This window comes from Cupressus sempervirens, chromosome 10 (assembly GCF_028749045.1).
Source record: "Cupressus sempervirens isolate cs-2001-9-10 chromosome 10, ASM2874904v1, whole genome shotgun sequence".
Taxonomy (NCBI): domain Eukaryota; kingdom Viridiplantae; phylum Streptophyta; class Pinopsida; order Cupressales; family Cupressaceae; genus Cupressus; species Cupressus sempervirens.
Window position 1 is genome coordinate 71,266,322 of NC_143127.1, and position 11,705 is coordinate 71,278,026.

Consider the following 11,705-nt stretch of genomic DNA (forward strand, 5'->3'; position numbering starts at 1 on the left):
ATGGAGTGCAAGAGTTTGTAATGGAGGCCCTTAGTTTGACCTAGTTTGTGTCTATGCAAGTACACCATAAAATGAGAGATTCAAAGATCAAAATATGCATTCAAATGAAGATGCAAGCTAATCTAAATGATAACAATGCAAAGCAATGCAAGAAAGGAAATCTAATCTATGAAAAAAATAACAATGAAATAATAATCTATGAAAGAAAATATGAAAATGCAAGGATGGATCATGATGACAGAAGCCATGGATGCATGAGACAAGAAGACAAGAAGACAGAAGTTCTCCACAAAAAGCTTTAATGCTCAAACTCCTTCTCCAAAAACAGCTCTCCAAACTTACAACATAACAATAGCATAATCTTGGATGTCAAAAATGAGGAGAGGGCTCTCCCTTATAAAGAAGAATGAACAATTAAAATTAAAAGGCAATAAGATTGGGTGGAGAAAGAATGATCTATATGAGACAAAATTCCACCAATGAGAAAAGAGGAGGAAAATTAAATGGAACCCCACTTAGAAATATGTGCATTTAAGTCTAGAGAAAAAACAATTTATTTAATTTCCTTTTTCAAGTGGAATTTTATTTAATTAAAAGGGAGCAAGTTCTTTTAATAAAATGAAAAATATTTAATTAAATTAAAAGAAGGTTTCTCTCTTAATTAATTAAATGTGGATTAATTATTTAATCAAAAGAGAGGATTTCTTTTAATTAAATAAGACTTAGTATAAAATGATCAAACCTTAGGAAATGTTGAAATAATTGAATTAACTACAATTTGATGAAAGAAATTGATTTGAATTGATTTAATAAAATATTGCAAACCATTGCCAATAGTGGCATGTTGTGATGGTTAAGTTGTTGCGTTGTTATCCTTGCCATCAAGGTTCAAATCTCATGGGGATGAGGTCCCCTGTTTGTGGCCTCACTGGTTCATAGCTCCAGGTCAAAGCATTTACCCCTCTTTAAAATATATATATATATATATATATTGTAAATCATTGATTTAGGAAATTTGATAAATTGAGTAATGGGGGCCCAGGAAACCATTTTAGGGTGCATACAACTACCTCTCACTCACTCTCTGTCATACCGGACTCTGATAAAGCTTTCTTCATAATAGTTTATATTTTCTTGTGAGAAACCTTCTCTAAGGATGCCTGATGAGCTGACTGGGTAATCTCATCATAGGTTCCAAATCTGTATTCAGCTTTGTCCTTCTTTGATTTTAACAATAAATCAATGTATCCAACTATTGTTTCATCATTCAATTTATAACCTAAGGGATTAAAAAATGTTTCCCGAGGTTTTACTACTTGAATACAAGTAAAATCTATATCAACCATAACACAAATGTCATCTTTAAATCTATCTACAATTATAGGTGCAATTATGAATCTCTGTCTCATTTCATTATGAAATGTCTTCATTATGAGGTTTCCACTATCCAATATCTTATCTGTAGGATGTCTTCTAAATATATCTGTGATTTTCTCCATTGTACATCTATCACTACTCATTATCTCTGTGACTGATAAATATGAAAATATTTTAAGTACATGAAAGAATATGTGATTGATTAGTGACCAAAATCTAAACACACCATTCTTAGTCCTTTTGATCTTTTCTAAATTCTCAAGTAGTTGCATTCTTAGAATTTCACTAAGATATGCTTATTTCTTTTCAATACATATTTTGAATGTTGCATAGCTGAATCTGGCTAATAATTCATCAATCTTTGAACTTGCACATACAGAGTAGGCAATGATTCTACTTAGGAATCTTTCATCATCTTTCTTAATGGTGTTGATCATCATGGCCTTTCCATTATATACTGCTTTGGTATAACTCTCAACTTTCTTCTTAACCATTTTCTCACCTATAGGTACATTACCTTGTTTACTAAGATCGGTTACCTCAATTATAAGGTTGATAGAAATATCAACTACACTATCTGGCATCCATAGTTTTCCATCATGTATTCTACTTAATATGATCTGTGTCCACTCATTTGTGTCCAAATCATGGTAGAAATGATATTTGAATAGGTCTAGTTCCTTCAAGTGTTCAAAACCAGGTTTCACAATCATATCGTGGTTGAAAACTAATTCCATATCCTTGTTCATATACTCATTCCCAATAGATTCAAATTTATTGTTAAGATAACTTCCTATATCTTCCAAATAAACTACATTGTTCAACGTAATAGATAATATTAAGTTAGGGTTTCCTTCTACGGGTTTCACAAAAATAACCTTCAACTTAGGTCTGTCCTCATTCTCAACATTGTGAACTACTGACATATCCATGATTCTAACAAATATGAACTTTTATTGAATAAATTATGTTGATAAACAATAAAACGCCTCTTTCCAGAAATAAGGTTTGCTTCGAAATCACCTTAAAAAGTCGCTTCTAAGTGTTCTTTGCTTTGGATGTGATCACAATGAAGTGAAAATCAAGTTTGTACTCCATTTATTCCTTCAACTTGAACTTGCATTATTTCCATACTTTGCAAACACAAAAAAGTTGTCAATTACATTCTATAATCAAATAACTTCTCAAGTTCATCTATATAATCTTCAAATGCCACCTAAGGTTTACTATAGCCTCCTTTTATTATGGCAATGTTCCACAAAACTTCACTTCATGAAATTCTTTGCAAAAACATACTTTTCATCTTCTGCTACAGCATTAACTTTTTCTATAATACCAGTAACTCTTAATTCCTTTGTAACTAGTTTATATAAGCTCCAAATTACAAGTGAGCTTAGGTACCATCTAAACTTAACTTGATACACCTTTTCCCAACTTCGCTACCTCTAATTCAATCTTTAATGAAGTTTTCAAATTCTGGTGTTGTGAACAAGCTTAATTCAACTTAATTGAATCAAACTCAATACTTGACTTTGATTTTCTTATATCACCATCATCTAACTTATCTTTTGAGATGTCCAATCCTTTTACAATGCCTCATTGAGTTCGTCTTGAAGTTCACTAACTACATTTCTTTGTTCCTCATTGTCTTTGTTAGTTACAGAGTTCGTCTCATGGTTCCTCCTGTCATTTTTGATGTTCCTTCCACCATTCCTTCTATTTTCAAAGTTTCTTCCATCATTCCTTATATATCTAAAGTTTATTTCCATTATAGAATAATTTTTTGCATGTCTAAAGTTGTTGCATAACTGATATACTAGTGTTTTGCTTCTAGGATTTTGTTGATCATCAAGTGCATGACAATTCTGAGCTATGTGTCCAAAGTTGTTACACTTATAACACATGATCTATCTTCTATCTTCATATGGTATTCCTTCTCTTGATGTTCTTTAATTAGATCTTCTATCTACAGGGTTAGTATTCCTAGACATTCTACTATTTCTTCTATCATTATCATATTTAGGTTTCCTACAATCAATTGCTTTATGACCCATACCATGATAATTATGACAATACAAATCCTTAACATGATTAAATGATATATTTCTAAAATCTCTTTTCATATGACCTATTTCATTACATGAAAAACATTTACCTCTAAATTCATACCTGGTTTCCTTAGGGGATTCCACTTTCTTTGGTACATCCAATATTTCAACATCCTTGTCTTGTCCAACTTCTTTATGTTTGTCAAAGATTGACTAGATTCAATCTTATCATCAGATTTACCTTTTTCTTTTGGATTTGATCTAATCTCAGGTTTCTTTGTAGACATGTTAAATAGATAACCAAGATCATTCTTATCATAAGTAGGTCTCTATATTGACGTTGAATCATCAATCTTTTCTCTGCTAGAATAAAGCTTTTCAAGTTGTTGCTTGCACTAAGTTAATTCACCTTTCACAATAGTATTGTACTTATAAAGTTATTCATGATCTTCTTTCAATCTTTCAAATGTAGATGTCTTCTTTACCAAACTTGCTCTTAGATCTGCATTCTCAGTCTTCAAATCACATTCAATTTTGCTAGAATCATTTCTCAAAGTCAACTTTAGATTTGTAATCTTCAATTCATGCTTCAAGATCTTGTATTCTATCTGTAGCTTCAAATAATCATCATCACTTGTTTCAGATTTAGTAGATTTGGGATTGGATTTGAGAGGTTCAATCTTTTTCTTTTAATTGTCCAATGTATACTTTGGAGTCTTCATATTTGTCTTTCAGCTTATCTCTTTCTTTACTAAGGAGATCAATTTTTTTAAGTGACTCTTCAAGGTTCTTCATCAACTGTTCCATATCCATAGGGATCTTACTCAAGTTGTTAAGCCTCTTCAGAGTAACTATGCTCTGATACCAATTGTTAGAAATAGGGATTACTAAGAGGGTGGGGGTAAATTGGTAATCTACAAACTTTAGTCACCAAGTGGATATTATTTCTTACTTCAAACCATACATAACAAAGTAATAAAGTAATGTTGAATAGTAATAGTAACCATGCACAAAGATAACTCATAACACCATATTTTGTTAATTAGGGAAAGCTTGGCCAAGGGAAAACCCTTGTGGGGATGATACCCACTAGATAATATACTGATATATAATTTCCTTGGTAGAGGATGGACCCTGTTAGGATTCAATGGGAAAATTTAGTATAAAGAGACCCTATTAGGTGACTTTGAATCCCTATTAGGAGATTCCAACCCTGCTAGGAGTTGTGCCAACCCTGTTAGGAGTTATAGTACAGTAGATGCAAGATTATCCCATTGCCCAAACATGAACTTCTAGTTACAAGAAGAACTCACTGCCCAAACAAGTAATCAGACTTTTGGAATATAAGTACTGTAAATTTTTCTTTGACTAATCTCTAATCTTCAACTCGATCTTGGATCACAAATAGCTTTACAAAACTTTGCATATATCGCTTTCACAAAAGTTTGCGTACAATTGCTCAACATAATAATTACCACAATTGCACTTCTTCATTGTAAGATGTCCTTTGAATAAAAACCATGCCTTTATACAAATTGTTGCTAGGTCAACTAAGACCATAATAAACTTTTCCAACTTAGAGTAAACATCTAGGGTGTCAATCTTAATTGGACAAGTAATTATTTTGCAAACAAAATAATCCTTTCCTTTAATTTCATTGTCCTATTTCACTTAAAACATGAATATCACTTTTTTGTATAGTCTGTACTGACTTCCAAGGTTATATACATCATCATCAACATGTATACTATCTCCATCTAACTTTATTAGCAATAATATGACATCAGCAACAAGTTATAAACAAAACAATACAATGTTGTATACCAAATTCCATACTTAGACAATTTTCAAAGTACCAAAAGCTAAGTATCTTTATTTTTGAGGTTTCCTATAATCATGTACATCATATGTTTCCATAAATGACAACAATTGCACATTTCCATTAGCCAATTGTCAACACACCCTGCTAGTCCGAAGCTCCAAATGAGTAAAAATGAAAGGTGAGTGTTAAAATAAATAGATAAAAAGGTCTTTTGACCTATTTAAACCTAGGTAGGGGCATTTTTATCCTATTTTTACCCCTTATATCCTGGCTAATGCCCTAACACCATTTTTCTCAACATGGGTATTTTTCCATAGCAGTTCTTATCGTACATTATTATTCACTACTATTCATGTACCTCATTTTGACTCCATAAAATATGTTAGAAATAAAATTGAAATCTCCATTTCTCGAAAATCAATAACTCTAATTTCATTTCCAAGGGGGTAGTATATCCATATCTAAATAAATAGTAGCAACAACATCCAAACAACATGTCAACATTCAAACACAAATAATCAAATAGGGGCATCCAAGAAAAAAATTCTAAACAAGGGCTTTTAAAATGAGAAATTGTAAACAACACTATGTCAACATCAATTTAACAAATCATCAATAATAGGGTACCCAATCATCATATCAATATCTGAACCTTAAGGCACCAACAATTAAGTATTTTATCATCAAATTTTGTTTGGAAATTAGAAAAAATAGGACATTCTTTTAACTAATATGCTTCACATGTTAGCTTGAAGAGGGGCATTTGTAGACACCCTAAAATTGGCATGACTTCAACAACATAATTTTAATCAAATCAGTAAGGATTAAGGACAATATAAAAGAAAATGAGGAAAACAACAGACATTGGGATTAATCACAACATCAAATAATTTACATAATTAAACAATTAATTTCCTAAATTCTTGATCATATTAAAGTCCAAATTCTAAAATCAATTCAAGTAAAAAAATAACAAGTCAAAAATGGAAAATAAATACAAATTTAAATAAATCAAATAAAGCCATTATCCTCTCAAAAGTGAAAATCCATCCTTTTGGATTTAAAAAGAAATGAAAAAACCTATTTATCCTCACAATTCAAGTCTATTGGAATTTTCCTCTTGGGGTTTTATGAGATATTTCCAATTTCACTATCACCTTTTGTAAAAAAGTAAATCCTAAATCTTTATCCCAACCCCTTCTAAAAATCCTATAAATAGGAGGTGAATTTGAGAACAAAAATACCCAAGTTTTATGCATCATTACTATAGGCATTCTAGAGCTAAGTGTTATCAAGTTATTAGCATCATCATTATGGGTCATTTTAAGTATCATTTAGCATCATTTTAAGCATCATTTAGCCTCATATTTAGATTATTTTCATGTGTTTATCTTGTTATAACTTACATCCATATAGATCTCATATGACTTTTTCAAATCTTCAAAGTGTCATCATAGATCTGCATAATAGCTTAATCCTATTCTAGGATTGTCACTAAGATGTTGATCTAACAGAAATTTTAGTAGATGTAGTTAGGGAGACATGGGACGTTCTTGAATTTTTGATTTGGTGGTTGTTTATATTGGGTCTCCTTTAGATTTACTATTATTCTCTAACATTTTACACTAATTCTCGTAAATATGTGTTTCCTCATGTAGAGTAACAATTCCTCCTCATTGACTTGTCTTCTCTAATCTTCAACATCTTGCTCTACCAGTTATACATATACAATCCCTTAATAGTCTTCTAGTACCTTCTTGTTGGATTTATCATTTTTCTCAGAGAATTCATCAACTCTCACATTTGTACTTTCTATTATCTTGTTCGTTCTATTGTTCACACATTTGTAGGCATTTCTTTTTGCAGAGTGCCCTAAGAATATCCCTTCATCACTCTTAGGATCAAAATCACATCTATTTTCATCTCTTTTAATGTAACATCTACTCTTGAAGACTTTTAAATAATTCACATTAGGTGATTGATCATGCCATAGCTTATAAGGAGTCTTATTTGTACATTTCTTTACCTATACTTGTTTCAATGCATACACCATAGTGCTCACAACTTCTCTCTAAAGAATCTCCAAAGAATATATGCCACACCTTTCTAAATCATTAGTGTCCTTGCACACTTAACAACTAATATGTTTCTTTTTTCAACAATACCATTTGACTGAGGGGTTCTAGGTACGAACATCTACCTTTTGATTATTTCTTCTTCACAATATATAATGAATTCGTATAAAGTAAATTCACCTCCTCTATTTAATCTCAAGCAATTTAGGTTCTTATCAATCTCCTTCTCTACTTTGGCTTTGTATATCTTGAACATATGAAAGGATTTTGATTTATGCTTCAGAAACACAACCCGCATCATTCTAGAAAAATCATCAATAAATAGCATGGAGTCTTCATTATCATCATAGCTTTGAGTTCTCATAGGGCCACACAAATTAGTATGTACTAGATCCAAAATACCTCTAGAATAACATGATTTACTTCAATAAAACTAGAGTTAGTTAACTTGCCCAACTGAAAATCCTTACAAGCACATTGTTTGGATTTAATAGATATGGAAATCCCCTTACAACATTCATCTTACTCACTTTTATCATACTATCAAAGTTAACATAACACAACCTTTTGTGTCATAGCCAACTATTATCAACCTTAGATACTAGACTACTTGAAACAAATTACCTTTAGTCTATTCACTAGTAGTAATCAAATCTCCTTCTTTACCAAGAATCCTATACAAACCTCCATTGAACTCCAATACATAACCTTTGTTATTCAACTATGCAACACTAAGAAAATTATACTTTAGACCTTAAACCCAATAAATGTCATCATAATTGGTCTTATTATCTAACTAGTGTAATAAATCCTTTACCTTTTACCAAACATGGAGCATCATTACTAAACCTTACCAATCCTCCATCACATTCCTCCATTTTGATTAAATTGCTTCCATCATCGGTCATGTGATGAGAGAAGCCATTGTCAATTATCTAATATCTATAGTGATTCATGCTGGAAACTAATGCTTTTTCACCAACTCTAGAGGGATCCTCCTTAACTACAATAAATACAAGTCCTTCTTCATCCTTACCAATAGACTCTTCATTAGTGACACCTTCTTCAACTAGATATTATGCCTTATTAATCTTTTCTTTGTATTCCTTTAGCTTATCTTTTATGTTAATGTCTAGACATCTTGAAGCAATATGTCCAATCCTTCTACATGAAAAACATTTTAAAGGTAATTTACCCTTGTAATTATCATTTCCTCTAGGAAGCCTCTTAACAAGTAATGCTTCCAACTCTTCCTAATCCTTTTCTTTAGACATAATGGATTCAAAATCATTAAAGTAATACTTCATGTCAGAAGAATTATTTCCAACATCTATTCCTTTCCTTGAGGGTGCAAGAGTCAAAGATAACTTAAATGCAACTTAACCGTTGACATACTATTATTAAAGTTTCTCACCTCGAATATTGTCAACTTTCCTATCAATGCATCAAGAGTAACAATTCCAATATCTAAAGATCTGAATTCTTGAAAAGTTGAAACCCTAATAGCATATCGAGGTAACAAAGTTCTTAGAATTTTTCTTACTACATCTTCTTCTTTAAGAGTTCCACTATCTCCTCTGATAGCAACAACCACATCCTTGTTTCTTTTACTATATTTCTCAATTTTCTCACTCTCTATCATTCTCATGTCATCAAAATTTCCTTTCAGGCTATCCACCTTAGGCTTCTATACATGTGAATCTCCCCTGTAAACTGTCTTCAATTTCTCTCACAAATCATGAGTAGTGTCCAGATCTTCAACACTGATGAATTCTATATCAGAAAGAGTACTTGCAATGGATTCCATATTTGCAATATGCTCTTGTTTCTCCCTCAATTGATTTGTAAAGAGGGTTGCTACTAGAGCACTATACCTTGTAAAAACATGATTCTAATACTGATTTTCATACCTTTGAGATATAGCTTCATTATGCTACACCATACTAGATAGTTCTCCCTTGTTTAGGACCTTCCTTTCATGTCATCTTTGGATCTTTGCCTCAAGTTGTTAAGATTCACCACAATAGAGGAATAAAGATCTAATAACAATTGTTAGTCCTAAGGAGGTAGATTATTAGGAGGGGGTGAATCAATAATCAACCAAATAAACAACTTTCTAACCTTTAAACCCTTATCCCAATATCAACTTAATAGAAGCAAACGAAAACTCCAAACACATAAACACATCCACAAGATAATGCAATATTGACACACATATTTGGTCTCATGGAAATCTAGTTTGGGTGAAAAGCATGGTGGGAATTAGTACCCACAAATTGTGCACTCTTTTGAAGTACACCATGTTAGGATCTTAACCTTGTTAAGATTTTACAAAGACATTGTTGGTATCATCTGATTAAAGTATATACCTCTAGGTCTATTAGGAACTTTACCCTATTAAGAGTATCCTTTTTAGAGAACTTAGAACACTAATCAAAGTGTCACCCTATTAAAGGATTTTAAATAAATGACCTATTAAGATCCACCCAGCTAAGGGATTTTACTATCATAACTATTAGAGAACAACATGTATAATAATTTGCTAAAATAATAACTCCTTTACCTGAACATATCCAATATAATGCACACAATCACTTCACTTCATACTCATCCACGTCATAGCTTGATCACACCTTCACATTTATGAACTTCACTCAATCAACACACAATTATTTTACCTTCATCCAATATATAATTTTCTTCATACCCTAGAGTCTTCCATTGCATTAAACATTCCCTAACACATTTCACTTTGGATTTCAAACATAGTGGTTGCATACCATGCACCAAAACACACATCTCAATGCACACAACAAATTTCTTGTATGGTGTCATCCCACAATTAATTTTACATTCAAATTTAGGAAGAAAAGTCAAACACATTTTGACCAAACAAATTCTTCTTCTAGAATCTTCATGATATGTCTGTATCAATAATCAAAATACTAGATCATCAAATCCAATCATTAAGATATGTCACCACATTGTGAATATCTCAAATACATTCGCCAAAACATCCATAACATTCATTGATACACGATCTACCACCAATAACTCAAGAAAACAAACACTTTATCCAAAAACTTTGTTTATTACTACAATAATTGCTCACCAATCATCCAAATGAATTATGATCATAACCATAGAATCTAAGGAGAATTTTTCTCCTTCTCCTTCTTCTATGACCAATCCACTTAACTCTTCATAGATTTAACATATTAATCAAACCACCTATTGTGTGTCACTAACTATTCTAGTAGTTGCATTTTCAACTTTCATCTTATCATAACTCACTCAAACCTTTACATCAAGAGTAGCAGTCATAAATTTGACATTCAAAGACACTCCTAAGTCTCTCATAAGGATCTATACACTTGAAACTGACCCAAACACCTTGTTCATCATATTTATACTCAACAAAATACTAGGAATACTATATCAATACTAACATCAATGATAACATAATAACTCATCATCATGCATCCAAATTTGTAACACGACAACACCATACATCACCTACCATTACTACATCAATTATGCCAACATCATGTACTTCTTAAGACTAGGTTCACATAATGATCTGATTTTTCTAGAAAGGTATCTTAAGATTGTTGAGTCTTATTCTAATACCTAGGTTGGAGAGATTCATCTTACGATAGAGATTTACAACTTGTGATGCATCTTGACACATTTTTGTATGTTGTAAAATATTTTATCAACCCCCTTTTATGTTTGCAATTCATAATGGACTCATATAAGGGATATCCTTATGATTTGGGTCTTAACCTATATGTTGTAATACATATCCTTTCTTTTGGAGATTATTAATGGGATAAGTAGGGGTTCTAGTTTAAGTGGTGCTAAGTGGCTAGTAAGGATAACACCAAATGATCATAAGGAAGATTAGGAGTAACTGGATTATTATTTGGAGGCTAGTAATTGATCATAATAAATGAGTAGTATGCTAGTACCATTAGGAAATATATTGTAGCATTCAAGGATTTCTTGTAGATAATGAATCATAGAGTTAAAAAAATTTAAATTGATAATCAAATAATGCTATGTTTTTTGTACTCTTTATGAGCTTGATTACAATTGCATAATGATGTTATACTACTATTGAAGGTTAATATAATTAGATTGCTTGTAGATAATCAATCGTAGAGTTGCAATTTTTTTAATTGATAATTAGATAATGCTATGTTTTTTGTACTTTTTATGAGTTTGATTACAATTGCATAATGACATTATACTACTATTGCAGGTTAATATAATTATAATGCTATGTTTTTTGTACTTTTTATGAGTTTGATTACAATCGCATAATGATGTTATACTACTATTATAGTTTAATATATTGATCTTGCCCTTCCATTGGTGATA